Source organism: Hyla sarda, unplaced genomic scaffold (assembly GCF_029499605.1).
Source record: "Hyla sarda isolate aHylSar1 unplaced genomic scaffold, aHylSar1.hap1 scaffold_450, whole genome shotgun sequence".
In the NCBI taxonomy this organism is placed as follows: domain Eukaryota; kingdom Metazoa; phylum Chordata; class Amphibia; order Anura; family Hylidae; genus Hyla; species Hyla sarda.
The window spans coordinates 206799-223519 of NW_026610463.1; the positions used below are offsets into that span (position 1 = coordinate 206799).

A 16721-nucleotide genomic window follows, 5' to 3' on the forward strand; every position below is an offset into this window, starting at 1 on the left:
GTTCTGCTCAGGCAGAGCAGTGCTGATGCTCCTCATAAAGCTGTCGCTGCTGTGAAGGTTCTAGGTGACATCACAAATCCCTATGGTTACATACACAACAAAGCTGGGTTGTTGTTGTTTACACTCTGCAAGGCCTGTGGAAGTGAGTGACATCATAGCACTGTAGTTCTGAGGGTTCTAGATGGATGCAACAATCTCCTGTTGCTTCTATGAAGGCCATAATAGACGACATCACCAAACAGCTCCATAGTCACATACACAGCAAAGGAGAGATGTTGTTTACACCTAGTGATGTCAGTGGTATTGAGTGACATCACAGCACAGTGCTAAGGCTCCTGGGCCTGGACACAGCAGCGGCTGCAATATCTCAACGGAGAATACGTTTATATATATGTGTGTGTGTGCGCGTATATATATATATATATATATATATATATATATATATATATATATATATATATTTCTCCGCCGAAATCACTTTTAAACCCATTTCCACCTTTTTTTCCCTTCTCTTCCTCTTACTTTTTTTTCACGTTTTTTTACGTTTTTCTCCTTTTCGCCTCTTTTCTGGGCGTATTATTCTTCTTTTTCTTCTTTTTTTTCGTCTAATGCATACCCCATCAGTGCAGCAATGCTTATTCAATACCGCCAGCAGATGGAGACACTGGGGGATAATTTTCTAAGGATTTATACTGATTTTTCCTGTCTGAATTTGTCGCACAGAAAGTTGCAGGCCAAATATGTGTGACATTTCTGCGACTTTAGCTTCTAGAGCATTTTTACAACATTATACATAGGTGCTGAATACATAAAAAGCGACTGTTCAGCGACAGACAAGTCGCATCGGCTGAAAGTAGGCCAGAATGTCAGTCCATGTTGGAGCAGGTTTAGATACAGTCTAAAGTATAGATCTCAAAGTCTGTGCACAGAATTTAGCAAGGGCCTCGCACCTTCTGATGCATCAGGTAGGTGCACAATAGCATAGCCTAACCCTCTGTACTTTGGTCTATATTGATGCGGGACATAGACAGCCAGCTGATGACCAATCCATTAGTGCAATGGATGGCTGGAAGCATTTGTCTTTGCCTTTGCAATACCACAGAAGCAATGCATGGTCAATGTACAGCAATGACACACCTGTGTGAACAGCCAGGAGACCCCCCCCCCCATGTTATGTTACATAGTTACATAGTTAGTACGGTCGAAAAAAGACATATGTCCATCAAGTTCAACCAGGGAATTAAGGGGTAGGGGTGTGGCGCGATATTGGGGAAGGGATGAGATTTTATATTTCTTCATAAGCATTAATCTTATTTTGTCAATTAGGAACATTCAGCACCCACCCGCTATCAAGGCAGCTGCCTATCATGTCATGCCCTACCTGCACAGGTGTGCTGGCTACTCAAATGATCCAATTAAGGAGGCCATTTAGTCAGCAGCAGCAGAAGTCCTGTGCCTGGACGCTCCAACAGCGGCCAGACACAAGCAGAAGCAGAAGCAGCAGAAGCAGCAGCAGCACCACCTTTTGTTTTTTGGCTGCAGCAGCAGCAAGGCCCACAGGGCTGGCTAGCTGGCTAGCCAGCAAGCAGGTAGCAATGAAAGTAGGAATCTTTCTTTTTAACCCTGTAAGGGGGTGGTGCACTGTACCCGAAGATACTGCCATATCGGGTCAATGCATAGGGCGACGGAAGCAAGCTTCGAAATCGGCCCCCGTTCTCAAAAATCCATTTAATATATGGTCCCCAGATAGGGGACGTATCAGATATTAAACTGATAAGAACAGATACTACACTTGATCTTAGCCAAAAGGCCGAGAAGCGATAACCGTGAAAGGGGCGGGCCCAACAAGGTGCCCTTCATGGGCACTATCACTGCTTGCTGTCAGGGAGGCTGCCAGACAATTTTCCATGCACACTCTGGGCTGGGGGGCAGTCAACCACCAGTACACACAGCAGAACCTAAACCCATACCATTATTGCTAAGCAGCAAGACAGGGGCCCATTGCACTCCCACGGGGCCTTTTTAAATGCAATCCATAACCCGGATTTGCCAGGAACCCTTCTTACTCCTCCTACTTGCATGTGACACTGGGCTTAGGATCTGCATAGGAAACACACACACAAGCACACACCTACCTTTGTTGCCTGCAGATGCCTCCTTGGCTGTCCCCAAACGGTATCAAACCAACACCCACGGGAAGCTGTAAGCATAGAGGACATGCCTGCACCCCATTGGACTTACCTGTGTGGGTTAAACCCGGGTTATTTGACAACCTATGGCGGTGATGGTTCTGCTCAGGCAGAGCAGTGCTGATGCTCCTCATAAAGCTGTCGCTGCTGTGAAGGTTCTAGGTGACATCACAAATCCCTATGGTTACATACACAACAAAGCTGGGTTGTTGTTGTTTACACTCTGCAAGGCCTGTGGAAGTGAGTGACATCATAGCACTGTAGTTCTGAGGGTTCTAGATGGATGCAACAATCTCCTGTTGCTTCTATGAAGGCCATAATAGACAACATCACCAAACAGCTCCATAGTCACATACACAGCAAAGGAGAGATGTTGTTTACACCTAGTGATGTCAGTGGTATTGAGTGACATCACAGCACAGTGCTAAGGCTCCTGGGCCTGGACACAGCAGCGGCTGCAATATCTCAACGGAGAATACGTTTATATATATGTGTGTGTGTGCGCGTATATATATATATATATATATATATATATATATATATATATATATTTCTCCGCCGAAATCACTTTTAAACCCATTTCCACCTTTTTTTCCCTTCTCTTCCTCTTACTTTTTTTTCACGTTTTTTTACGTTTTTCTCCTTTTCGCCTCTTTTCTGGGCGTATTATTCTTCTTTTTCTTCTTTTTTTTCGTCTAATGCATACCCCATCAGTGCAGCAATGCTTATTCAATACCGCCAGCAGATGGAGACACTGGGGGATAATTTTCTAAGGATTTATACTGATTTTTCCTGTCTGAATTTGTCGCACAGAAAGTTGCAGGCCAAATATGTGTGACATTTCTGCGACTTTAGCTTCTAGAGCATTTTTACAACATTATACATAGGTGCTGAATACATAAAAAGCGACTGTTCAGCGACAGACAAGTCGCATCGGCTGAAAGTAGGCCAGAATGTCAGTCCATGTTGGAGCAGGTTTAGATACAGTCTAAAGTATAGATCTCAAAGTCTGTGCACAGAATTTAGCAAGGGCCTCGCACCTTCTGATGCATCAGGTAGGTGCACAATAGCATAGCCTAACCCTCTGTACTTTGGTCTATATTGATGCGGGACATAGACAGCCAGCTGATGACCAATCCATTAGTGCAATGGATGGCTGGAAGCATTTGTCTTTGCCTTTGCAATACCACAGAAGCAATGCATGGTCAATGTACAGCAATGACACACCTGTGTGAACAGCCAGGAGACCCCCCCCCCCCCCCCATGTTATGTTACATAGTTACATAGTTAGTACGGTCGAAAAAAGACATATGTCCATCAAGTTCAACCAGGGAATTAAGGGGTAGGGGTGTGGCGCGATATTGGGGAAGGGATGAGATTTTATATTTCTTCATAAGCATTAATCTTATTTTGTCAATTAGGAACATTCAGCACCCACCCGCTATCAAGGCAGCTGCCTATCATGTCATGCCCTACCTGCACAGGTGTGCTGGCTACTCAAATGATCCAATTAAGGAGGCCATTTAGTCAGCAGCAGCAGAAGTCCTGTGCCTGGACGCTCCAACAGCGGCCAGACACAAGCAGAAGCAGCAGAAGCAGCAGCAGCACCACCTTTTGTTTTTTGGCTGCAGCAGCAGCAAGGCCCACAGGGCTGGCTAGCTGGCTAGCCAGCAAGCAGGTAGCAATGAAAGTAGGAATCTTTCTTTTTAACCCTGTAAGGGGGTGGTGCACTGTACCCGAAGATACTGCCATATCGGGTCAATGCATAGGGCGACGGAAGCAAGCTTCGAAATCGGCCCCCGTTCTCAAAAATCCATTTAATATATGGTCCCCAGATAGGGGACGTATCAGATATTAAACTGATAAGAACAGATACTACACTTGATCTTAGCCAAAAGGCCGAGAAGCGATAACCGTGAAAGGGGCGGGCCCAACAAGGTGCCCTTCATGGGCACTATCACTGCTTGCTGTCAGGGAGGCTGCCAGACAATTTTCCATGCACACTCTGGGCTGGGGGGCAGTCAACCACCAGTACACACAGCAGAACCTAAACCCATACCATTATTGCTAAGCAGCAAGACAGGGGCCCATTGCACTCCCACGGGGCCTTTTTAAATGCAATCCATAACCCGGATTTGCCAGGAACCCTTCTTACTCCTCCTACTTGCATGTGACACTGGGCTTAGGATCTGCATAGGAAACACACACACAAGCACACACCTACCTTTGTTGCCTGCAGATGCCTCCTTGGCTGTCCCCAAACGGTATCAAACCAACACCCACGGGAAGCTGTAAGCATAGAGGACATGCCTGCACCCCATTGGACTTACCTGTGTGGGTTAAACCCGGGTTATTTGACAACCTATGGCGGTGATGGTTCTGCTCAGGCAGAGCAGTGCTGATGCTCCTCATAAAGCTGTCGCTGCTGTGAAGGTTCTAGGTGACATCACAAATCCCTATGGTTACATACACAACAAAGCTGGGTTGTTGTTGTTTACACTCTGCAAGGCCTGTGGAAGTGAGTGACATCATAGCACTGTAGTTCTGAGGGTTCTAGATGGATGCAACAATCTCCTGTTGCTTCTATGAAGGCCATAATAGACGACATCACCAAACAGCTCCATAGTCACATACACAGCAAAGGAGAGATGTTGTTTACACCTAGTGATGTCAGTGGTATTGAGTGACATCACAGCACAGTGCTAAGGCTCCTGGGCCTGGACACAGCAGCGGCTGCAATATCTCAACGGAGAATACGTTTATATATATGTGTGTGTGTGCGCGTATATATATATATATATATATATATATATATATATATATATATATATATATATTTCTCCGCCGAAATCACTTTTAAACCCATTTCCACCTTTTTTTCCCTTCTCTTCCTCTTACTTTTTTTTCACGTTTTTTTACGTTTTTCTCCTTTTCGCCTCTTTTCTGGGCGTATTATTCTTCTTTTTCTTCTTTTTTTTCGTCTAATGCATACCCCATCAGTGCAGCAATGCTTATTCAATACCGCCAGCAGATGGAGACACTGGGGGATAATTTTCTAAGGATTTATACTGATTTTTCCTGTCTGAATTTGTCGCACAGAAAGTTGCAGGCCAAATATGTGTGACATTTCTGCGACTTTAGCTTCTAGAGCATTTTTACAACATTATACATAGGTGCTGAATACATAAAAAGCGACTGTTCAGCGACAGACAAGTCGCATCGGCTGAAAGTAGGCCAGAATGTCAGTCCATGTTGGAGCAGGTTTAGATACAGTCTAAAGTATAGATCTCAAAGTCTGTGCACAGAATTTAGCAAGGGCCTCGCACCTTCTGATGCATCAGGTAGGTGCACAATAGCATAGCCTAACCCTCTGTACTTTGGTCTATATTGATGCGGGACATAGACAGCCAGCTGATGACCAATCCATTAGTGCAATGGATGGCTGGAAGCATTTGTCTTTGCCTTTGCAATACCACAGAAGCAATGCATGGTCAATGTACAGCAATGACACACCTGTGTGAACAGCCAGGAGACCCCCCCCCCCCCCATGTTATGTTACATAGTTACATAGTTAGTACGGTCGAAAAAAGACATATGTCCATCAAGTTCAACCAGGGAATTAAGGGGTAGGGGTGTGGCGCGATATTGGGGAAGGGATGAGATTTTATATTTCTTCATAAGCATTAATCTTATTTTGTCAATTAGGAACATTCAGCACCCACCCGCTATCAAGGCAGCTGCCTATCATGTCATGCCCTACCTGCACAGGTGTGCTGGCTACTCAAATGATCCAATTAAGGAGGCCATTTAGTCAGCAGCAGCAGAAGTCCTGTGCCTGGACGCTCCAACAGCGGCCAGACACAAGCAGAAGCAGAAGCAGCAGAAGCAGCAGCAGCACCACCTTTTGTTTTTTGGCTGCAGCAGCAGCAAGGCCCACAGGGCTGGCTAGCTGGCTAGCCAGCAAGCAGGTAGCAATGAAAGTAGGAATCTTTCTTTTTAACCCTGTAAGGGGGTGGTGCACTGTACCCGAAGATACTGCCATATCGGGTCAATGCATAGGGCGACGGAAGCAAGCTTCGAAATCGGCCCCCGTTCTCAAAAATCCATTTAATATATGGTCCCCAGATAGGGGACGTATCAGATATTAAACTGATAAGAACAGATACTACACTTGATCTTAGCCAAAAGGCCGAGAAGCGATAACCGTGAAAGGGGCGGGCCCAACAAGGTGCCCTTCATGGGCACTATCACTGCTTGCTGTCAGGGAGGCTGCCAGACAATTTTCCATGCACACTCTGGGCTGGGGGGCAGTCAACCACCAGTACACACAGCAGAACCTAAACCCATACCATTATTGCTAAGCAGCAAGACAGGGGCCCATTGCACTCCCACGGGGCCTTTTTAAATGCAATCCATAACCCGGATTTGCCAGGAACCCTTCTTACTCCTCCTACTTGCATGTGACACTGGGCTTAGGATCTGCATAGGAAACACACACACAAGCACACACCTACCTTTGTTGCCTGCAGATGCCTCCTTGGCTGTCCCCAAACGGTATCAAACCAACACCCACGGGAAGCTGTAAGCATAGAGGACATGCCTGCCCCCCATTGGACTTACCTGTGTGGGTTAAACCCGGGTTATTTGACAACCTATGGCGGTGATGGTTCTGCTCAGGCAGAGCAGTGCTGATGCTCCTCATAAAGCTGTCGCTGCTGTGAAGGTTCTAGGTGACATCACAAATCCCTATGGTTACATACACAACAAAGCTGGGTTGTTGTTGTTTACACTCTGCAAGGCCTGTGGAAGTGAGTGACATCATAGCACTGTAGTTCTGAGGGTTCTAGATGGATGCAACAATCTCCTGTTGCTTCTATGAAGGCCATAATAGACGACATCACCAAACAGCTCCATAGTCACATACACAGCAAAGGAGAGATGTTGTTTACACCTAGTGATGTCAGTGGTATTGAGTGACATCACAGCACAGTGCTAAGGCTCCTGGGCCTGGACACAGCAGCGGCTGCAATATCTCAACGGAGAATACGTTTATATATATGTGTGTGTGTGCGCGTATATATATATATATATATATATATATATATATATATATATATATTTCTCCGCCGAAATCACTTTTAAACCCATTTCCACCTTTTTTTCCCTTCTCTTCCTCTTACTTTTTTTTCACGTTTTTTTACGTTTTTCTCCTTTTCGCCTCTTTTCTGGGCGTATTATTCTTCTTTTTCTTCTTTTTTTTCGTCTAATGCATACCCCATCAGTGCAGCAATGCTTATTCAATACCGCCAGCAGATGGAGACACTGGGGGATAATTTTCTAAGGATTTATACTGATTTTTCCTGTCTGAATTTGTCGCACAGAAAGTTGCAGGCCAAATATGTGTGACATTTCTGCGACTTTAGCTTCTAGAGCATTTTTACAACATTATACATAGGTGCTGAATACATAAAAAGCGACTGTTCAGCGACAGACAAGTCGCATCGGCTGAAAGTAGGCCAGAATGTCAGTCCATGTTGGAGCAGGTTTAGATACAGTCTAAAGTATAGATCTCAAAGTCTGTGCACAGAATTTAGCAAGGGCCTCGCACCTTCTGATGCATCAGGTAGGTGCACAATAGCATAGCCTAACCCTCTGTACTTTGGTCTATATTGATGCGGGACATAGACAGCCAGCTGATGACCAATCCATTAGTGCAATGGATGGCTGGAAGCATTTGTCTTTGCCTTTGCAATACCACAGAAGCAATGCATGGTCAATGTACAGCAATGACACACCTGTGTGAACAGCCAGGAGACCCCCCCCCCCCCCATGTTTTGTTACATAGTTACATAGTTAGTACGGTCGAAAAAAGACATATGTCCATCAAGTTCAACCAGGGAATTAAGGGGTAGGGGTGTGGCGCGATATTGGGGAAGGGATGAGATTTTATATTTCTTCATAAGCATTAATCTTATTTTGTCAATTAGGAACATTCAGCACCCACCCGCTATCAAGGCAGCTGCCTATCATGTCATGCCCTACCTGCACAGGTGTGCTGGCTACTCAAATGATCCAATTAAGGAGGCCATTTAGTCAGCAGCAGCAGAAGTCCTGTGCCTGGATGCTCCAACAGCGGCCAGACACAAGCAGAAGCAGAAGCAGCAGAAGCAGCAGCAGCACCACCTTTTGTTTTTTGGCTGCAGCAGCAGCAAGGCCCACAGGGCTGGCTAGCTGGCTAGCCAGCAAGCAGGTAGCAATGAAAGTAGGAATCTTTCTTTTTAACCCTGTAAGGGGGTGGTGCACTGTACCCGAAGATACTGCCATATCGGGTCAATGCATAGGGCGACGGAAGCAAGCTTCGAAATCGGCCCCCGTTCTCAAAAATCCATTTAATATATGGTCCCCAGATAGGGGACGTATCAGATATTAAACTGATAAGAACAGATACTACACTTGATCTTAGCCAAAAGGCCGAGAAGCGATAACCGTGAAAGGGGCGGGCCCAACAAGGTGCCCTTCATGGGCACTATCACTGCTTGCTGTCAGGGAGGCTGCCAGACAATTTTCCATGCACACTCTGGGCTGGGGGGCAGTCAACCACCAGTACACACAGCAGAACCTAAACCCATACCATTATTGCTAAGCAGCAAGACAGGGGCCCATTGCACTCCCACGGGGCCTTTTTAAATGCAATCCATAACCCGGATTTGCCAGGAACCCTTCTTACTCCTCCTACTTGCATGTGACACTGGGCTTAGGATCTGCATAGGAAACACACACACAAGCACACACCTACCTTTGTTGCCTGCAGATGCCTCCTTGGCTGTCCCCAAACGGTATCAAACCAACACCCACGGGAAGCTGTAAGCATAGAGGACATGCCTGCACCCCATTGGACTTACCTGTGTGGGTTAAACCCGGGTTATTTGACAACCTATGGCGGTGATGGTTCTGCTCAGGCAGAGCAGTGCTGATGCTCCTCATAAAGCTGTCGCTGCTGTGAAGGTTCTAGGTGACATCACAAATCCCTATGGTTACATACACAACAAAGCTGGGTTGTTGTTGTTTACACTCTGCAAGGCCTGTGGAAGTGAGTGACATCATAGCACTGTAGTTCTGAGGGTTCTAGATGGATGCAACAATCTCCTGTTGCTTCTATGAAGGCCATAATAGACGACATCACCAAACAGCTCCATAGTCACATACACAGCAAAGGAGAGATGTTGTTTACACCTAGTGATGTCAGTGGTATTGAGTGACATCACAGCACAGTGCTAAGGCTCCTGGGCCTGGACACAGCAGCGGCTGCAATATCTCAACGGAGAATACGTTTATATATATGTGTGTGTGTGTGTGCGCGTATATATATATATATATATATATATATATATATATATATATATATATATTTCTCCGCCGAAATCACTTTTAAACCCATTTCCACCTTTTTTTCCCTTCTCTTCCTCTTACTTTTTTTTCACGTTTTTTTACGTTTTTCTCCTTTTCGCCTCTTTTCTGGGCGTATTATTCTTCTTTTTCTTCTTTTTTTTCGTCTAATGCATACCCCATCAGTGCAGCAATGCTTATTCAATACCGCCAGCAGATGGAGACACTGGGGGATAATTTTCTAAGGATTTATACTGATTTTTCCTGTCTGAATTTGTCGCACAGAAAGTTGCAGGCCAAATATGTGTGACATTTCTGCGACTTTAGCTTCTAGAGCATTTTTACAACATTATACATAGGTGCTGAATACATAAAAAGCGACTGTTCAGCGACAGACAAGTCGCATCGGCTGAAAGTAGGACAGAATGTCAGTCCATGTTGGAGCAGGTTTAGATACAGTCTAAAGTATAGATCTCAAAGTCTGTGCACAGAATTTAGCAAGGGCCTCGCACCTTCTGATGCATCAGGTAGGTGCACAATAGCATAGCCTAACCCTCTGTACTTTGGTCTATATTGATGCGGGACATAGACAGCCAGCTGATGACCAATCCATTAGTGCAATGGATGGCTGGAAGCATTTGTATTTGCCTTTGCAATACCACAGAAGCAATGCATGGTCAATGTACAGCAATGACACACCTGTGTGAACAGCCAGGAGACCCCCCCCACCCCCCCATGTTATGTTACATAGTTACATAGTTAGTACGGTCGAAAAAAGACATATGTCCATCAAGTTCAACCAGGGAATTAAGGGGTAGGGGTGTGGCGCGATATTGGGGAAGGGATGAGATTTTATATTTCTTCATAAGCATTAATCTTATTTTGTCAATTAGGAACATTCAGCACCCACCCGCTATCAAGGCAGCTGCCTATCATGTCATGCCCTACCTGCACAGGTGTGCTGGCTACTCAAATGATCCAATTAAGGAGGCCATTTAGTCAGCAGCAGCAGAAGTCCTGTGCCTGGACGCTCCAACAGCGGCCAGACACAAGCAGAAGCAGAAGCAGCAGAAGCAGCAGCAGCACCACCTTTTGTTTTTTGGCTGCAGCAGCAGCAAGGCCCACAGGGCTGGCTAGCTGGCTAGCCAGCAAGCAGGTAGCAATGAAAGTAGGAATCTTTCTTTTTAACCCTGTAAGGGGGTGGTGCACTGTACCCGAAGATACTGCCATATCGGGTCAATGCATAGGGCGACGGAAGCAAGCTTCGAAATCGGCCCCCGTTCTCAAAAATCCATTTAATATATGGTCCCCAGATAGGGGACGTATCAGATATTAAACTGATAAGAACAGATACTACACTTGATCTTAGCCAAAAGGCCGAGAAGCGATAACCGTGAAAGGGGCGGGCCCAACAAGGTGCCCTTCATGGGCACTATCACTGCTTGCTGTCAGGGAGGCTGCCAGACAATTTTCCATGCACACTCTGGGCTGGGGGGCAGTCAACCACCAGTACACACAGCAGAACCTAAACCCATACCATTATTGCTAAGCAGCAAGACAGGGGCTCATTGCACTCCCACGGGGCCTTTTTAAATGCAATCCATAACCCGGATTTGCCAGGAACCCTTCTTACTCCTCCTACTTGCATGTGACACTGGGCTTAGGATCTGGATAGGAAACACACACACAAGCACACACCTACCTTTGTTGCCTGCAGATGCCTCCTTGGCTGTCCCCAAACGGTATCAAACCAACACCCACGGGAAGCTGTAAGCATAGAGGACATGCCTGCACCCCATTGGACTTACCTGTGTGGGTTAAACCCGGGTTATTTGACAACCTATGGCGGTGATGGTTCTGCTCAGGCAGAGCAGTGCTGATGCTCCTCATAAAGCTGTCGCTGCTGTGAAGGTTCTAGGTGACATCACAAATCCCTATGGTTACATACACAACAAAGCTGGGTTGTTGTTTACACTCTGCAAGGCCTGTGGAAGTGAGTGACATCATAGCACTGTAGTTCTGAGGGTTCTAGATGGATGCAACAATCTCCTGTTGCTTCTATGAAGGCCATAATAGACGACATCACCAAACAGCTCCATAGTCACATACACAGCAAAGGAGAGATGTTGTTTACACCTAGTGATGTCAGTGGTATTGAGTGACATCACAGCACAGTGCTAAGGCTCCTGGGCCTGGACACAGCAGCGGCTGCAATATCTCAACGGAGAATACGTTTATATATATGTGTGTGTGTGCGCGTATATATATATATATATATATATATATATATATATATATTTCTCCGCCGAAATCACTTTAAACCCATTTCCACCTTTTTTTCCCTTCTCTTCCTCTTACTTTTTTTTCAAGTTTTTTTACGTTTTTCTCCTTTTCGCCTCTTTTCTGGGCGTATTATTCTTCTTTTTCTTCTTTTTTTTCGTCTAATGCATACCCCATCAGTGCAGCAATGCTTATTCAATACCGCCAGCAGATGGAGACACTGGGGGATAATTTTCTAAGGATTTATACTGATTTTTCCTGTCTGAATTTGTCGCACAGAAAGTTGCAGGCCAAATATGTGTGACATTTCTGCGACTTTAGCTTCTAGAGCATTTTTACAACATTATACATAGGTGCTGAATACATAAAAAGCGACTGTTCAGCGACAGACAAGTCGCATCGGCTGAAAGTAGGCCAGAATGTCAGTCCATGTTGGAGCAGGTTTAGATACAGTCTAAAGTATAGATCTCAAAGTCTGTGCACAGAATTTAGCAAGGGCCTCGCACCTTCTGATGCATCAGGTAGGTGCACAATAGCATAGCCTAACCCTCTGTACTTTGGTCTATATTGATGCGGGACATAGACAGCCAGCTGATGACCAATCCATTAGTGCAATGGATGGCTGGAAGCATTTGTCTTTGCCTTTGCAATACCACAGAAGCAATGCATGGTCAATGTACAGCAATGACACACCTGTGTGAACAGCCAGGAGACCCCCCCCCCCCCCCCCCCCATGTTATGTTACATAGTTACATAGTTAGTACGGTCGAAAAAAGACATATGTCCATCAAGTTCAACCAGGGAATTAAGGGGTAGGGGTGTGGCGCGATATTGGGGAAGGGATGAGATTTTATATTTCTTCATAAGCATTAATCTTATTTTGTCAATTAGGAACATTCAGCACCCACCCGCTATCAAGGCAGCTGCCTATCATGTCATGCCCTACCTGCACAGGTGTGCTGGCTACTCAAATGATCCAATTAAGGAGGCCATTTAGTCAGCAGCAGCAGAAGTCCTGTGCCTGGACGCTCCAACAGCGGCCAGACACAAGCAGAAGCAGAAGCAGCAGAAGCAGCAGCAGCACCACCTTTTGTTTTTTGGCTGCAGCAGCAGCAAGGCCCACAGGGCTGGCTAGCTGGCTAGCCAGCAAGCAGGTAGCAATGAAAGTAGGAATCTTTCTTTTTAACCCTGTAAGGGGGTGGTGCACTGTACCCGAAGATACTGCCATATCGGGTCAATGCATAGGGCGACGGAAGCAAGCTTCGAAATCGGCCCCCGTTCTCAAAAATCCATTTAATATATGGTCCCCAGATAGGGGACGTATCAGATATTAAACTGATAAGAACAGATACTACACTTGATCTTAGCCAAAAGGCCGAGAAGCGATAACCGTGAAAGGGGCGGGCCCAACAAGGTGCCCTTCATGGGCACTATCACTGCTTGCTGTCAGGGAGGCTGCCAGACAATTTTCCATGCACACTCTGGGCTGGGGGGCAGTCAACCACCAGTACACACAGCAGAACCTAAACCCATACCATTATTGCTAAGCAGCAAGACAGGGGCCCATTGCACTCCCACGGGGCCTTTTTAAATGCAATCCATAACCCGGATTTGCCAGGAACCCTTCTTACTCCTCCTACTTGCATGTGACACTGGGCTTAGGATCTGCATAGGAAACACACACACAAGCACACACCTACATTTGTTGCCTGCAGATGCCTCCTTGGCTGTCCCCAAACGGTATCAAACCAACACCCACGGGAAGCTGTAAGCATAGAGGACATGCCTGCACCCCATTGGACTTACCTGTGTGGGTTAAACCCGGGTTATTTGACAACCTATGGCGGTGATGGTTCTGCTCAGGCAGAGCAGTGCTGATGCTCCTCATAAAGCTGTCGCTGCTGTGAAGGTTCTAGGTGACATCACAAATCCCTATGGTTACATACACAACAAAGCTGGGTTGTTGTTGTTTACACTCTGCAAGGCCTGTGGAAGTGAGTGACATCATAGCACTGTAGTTCTGAGGGTTCTAGATGGATGCAACAATCTCCTGTTGCTTCTATGAAGGCCATAATAGACGACATCACCAAACAGCTCCATAGTCACATACACAGCAAAGGAGAGATGTTGTTTACACCTAGTGATGTCAGTGGTATTGAGTGACATCACAGCACAGTGCTAAGGCTCCTGGGCCTGGACACAGCAGCGGCTGCAATATCTCAACGGAGAATACGTTTATATATATGTGTGTGTGTGTGTGCGCGTATATATATATATATATATATATATATATATATATATATATATATATATATATATTTCTCCGCCGAAATCACTTTTAAACCCATTTCCACCTTTTTTTCCCTTCTCTTCCTCTTACTTTTTTTTCACGTTTTTTTACGTTTTTCTCCTTTTCGCCTCTTTTCTGGGCGTATTATTCTTCTTTTTCTTCTTTTTTTTCGTCTAATGCATACCCCATCAGTGCAGCAATGCTTATTCAATACCGCCAGCAGATGGAGACACTGGGGGATAATTTTCTAAGGATTTATACTGATTTTTCCTGTCTGAATTTGTCGCACAGAAAGTTGCAGGCCAAATATGTGTGACATTTCTGCGACTTTAGCTTCTAGAGCATTTTTACAACATTATACATAGGTGCTGAATACATAAAAAGCGACTGTTCAGCGACAGACAAGTCGCATCGGCTGAAAGTAGGCCAGAATGTCAGTCCATGTTGGAGCAGGTTTAGATACAGTCTAAAGTATAGATCTCAAAGTCTGTGCACAGAATTTAGCAAGGGCCTCGCACCTTCTGATGCATCAGGTAGGTGCACAATAGCATAGCCTAACCCTCTGTACTTTGGTCTATATTGATGCGGGACATAGACAGCCAGCTGATGACCAATCCATTAGTGCAATGGATGGCTGGAAGCATTTGTCTTTGCCTTTGCAATACCACAGAAGCAATGCATGGTCAATGTACAGCAATGACACACCTGTGTGAACAGCCAGGAGACCCCCCCCACCCCCCCATGTTATGTTACATAGTTACATAGTTAGTACGGTCGAAAAAAGACATATGTCCATCAAGTTCAACCAGGGAATTAAGGGGTAGGGGTGTGGCGCGATATTGGGGAAGGGATGAGATTTTATATTTCTTCATAAGCATTAATCTTATTTTGTCAATTAGGAACATTCAGCACCCACCCGCTATCAAGGCAGCTGCCTATCATGTCATGCCCTACCTGCACAGGTGTGCTGGCTACTCAAATGATCCAATTAAGGAGGCCATTTAGTCAGCAGCAGCAGAAGTCCTGTGCCTGGACGCTCCAACAGCGGCCAGACACAAGCAGAAGCAGAAGCAGCAGAAGCAGCAGCAGCACCACCTTTTGTTTTTTGGCTGCAGCAGCAGCAAGGCCCACAGGGCTGGCTAGCTGGCTAGCCAGCAAGCAGGTAGCAATGAAAGTAGGAATCTTTCTTTTTAACCCTGTAAGGGGGTGGTGCACTGTACCCGAAGATACTGCCATATCGGGTCAATGCATAGGGCGACGGAAGCAAGCTTCGAAATCGGCCCCCGTTCTCAAAAATCCATTTAATATATGGTCCCCAGATAGGGGACGTATCAGATATTAAACTGATAAGAACAGATACTACACTTGATCTTAGCCAAAAGGCCGAGAAGCGATAACCGTGAAAGGGGCGGGCCCAACAAGGTGCCCTTCATGGGCACTATCACTGCTTGCTGTCAGGGAGGCTGCCAGACAATTTTCCATGCACACTCTGGGCTGGGGGGCAGTCAACCACCAGTACACACAGCAGAACCTAAACCCATACCATTATTGCTAAGCAGCAAGACAGGGGCCCATTGCACTCCCACGGGGCCTTTTTAAATGCAATCCATAACCCGGATTTGCCAGGAACCCTTCTTACTCCTCCTACTTGCATGTGACACTGGGCTTAGGATCTGGATAGGAAACACACACACAAGCACACACCTACCTTTGTTGCCTGCAGATGCCTCCTTGGCTGTCCCCAAACGGTATCAAACCAACACCCACGGGAAGCTGTAAGCATAGAGGACATGCCTGCACCCCATTGGACTTACCTGTGTGGGTTAAACCCGGGTTATTTGACAACCTATGGCGGTGATGGTTCTGCTCAGGCAGAGCAGTGCTGATGCTCCTCATAAAGCTGTCGCTGCTGTGAAGGTTCTAGGTGACATCACAAATCCCTATGGTTACATACACAACAAAGCTGGGTTGTTGTTGTTTACACTCTGCAAGGCCTGTGGAAGTGAGTGACATCATAGCACTGTAGTTCTGAGGGTTCTAGATGGATGCAACAATCTCCTGTTGCTTCTATGAAGGCCATAATAGACGACATCACCAAACAGCTCCATAGTCACATACACAGCAAAGGAGAGATGTTGTTTACACCTAGTGATGTCAGTGGTATTGAGTGACATCACAGCACAGTGCTAAGGCTCCTGGGCCTGGACACAGCAGCGGCTGCAATATCTCAACGGAGAATACGTTTATATATATGTGTGTGTGTGCGCGTATATATATATATATATATATATATATATATATATATATATATATTTCTCCGCCGAAATCACTTTTAAACCCATTTCCACCTTTTTTTCCCTTCTCTTCCTCTTACTTTTTTTTCAAGTTTTTTTACGTTTTTCTCCTTTTTGCCTCTTTTCTGGGCGTATTATTCTTCTTTTTCTTCTTTTTTTTCGTCTAATGCATACCCCATCAGTGCAGCAATGCTTATTCAATACCGCCAGCAGATGGAGACACTGGGGGATAATTTTCTAAGGATTTATACTGATTTTTCCTGTCTGAATTTGTCGCACAGA

At 45.7% G+C, this 16721-nt stretch overlaps 7 non-coding genes across 7 annotated transcripts; all 7 read right to left on the reverse strand.

The window, feature by feature from the left end:
- Positions 1–1631: 1631 nt before the first annotated feature.
- Positions 1632–1822, reverse strand: LOC130335371 (U2 spliceosomal RNA). Its single transcript, XR_008877016.1, has one exon. It is a non-coding gene; the product is annotated as a U2 spliceosomal RNA (small nuclear RNA).
- Positions 1823–3909: 2087 nt separating this feature from the next.
- LOC130335372 (U2 spliceosomal RNA) lies at positions 3910–4100 on the reverse strand. The gene has a single exon (XR_008877017.1). It is a non-coding gene; the product is annotated as a U2 spliceosomal RNA (small nuclear RNA).
- A 2099-nt stretch (positions 4101–6199) lies between these two features.
- Positions 6200–6390, reverse strand: LOC130335374 (U2 spliceosomal RNA). Its single transcript, XR_008877018.1, has one exon. It is a non-coding gene; the product is annotated as a U2 spliceosomal RNA (small nuclear RNA).
- A 2091-nt stretch (positions 6391–8481) lies between these two features.
- LOC130335375 (U2 spliceosomal RNA) lies at positions 8482–8672 on the reverse strand. The gene has a single exon (XR_008877019.1). It is a non-coding gene; the product is annotated as a U2 spliceosomal RNA (small nuclear RNA).
- Positions 8673–10773: 2101 nt separating this feature from the next.
- LOC130335376 (U2 spliceosomal RNA) lies at positions 10774–10964 on the reverse strand. The gene has a single exon (XR_008877020.1). It is a non-coding gene; the product is annotated as a U2 spliceosomal RNA (small nuclear RNA).
- A 2087-nt stretch (positions 10965–13051) lies between these two features.
- LOC130335377 (U2 spliceosomal RNA) lies at positions 13052–13242 on the reverse strand. Its single transcript, XR_008877021.1, has one exon. It is a non-coding gene; the product is annotated as a U2 spliceosomal RNA (small nuclear RNA).
- A 2107-nt stretch (positions 13243–15349) lies between these two features.
- On the reverse strand, positions 15350–15540 carry LOC130335378 (U2 spliceosomal RNA). Its single transcript, XR_008877022.1, has one exon. It is a non-coding gene; the product is annotated as a U2 spliceosomal RNA (small nuclear RNA).
- Positions 15541–16721: the final 1181 nt, after the last annotated feature.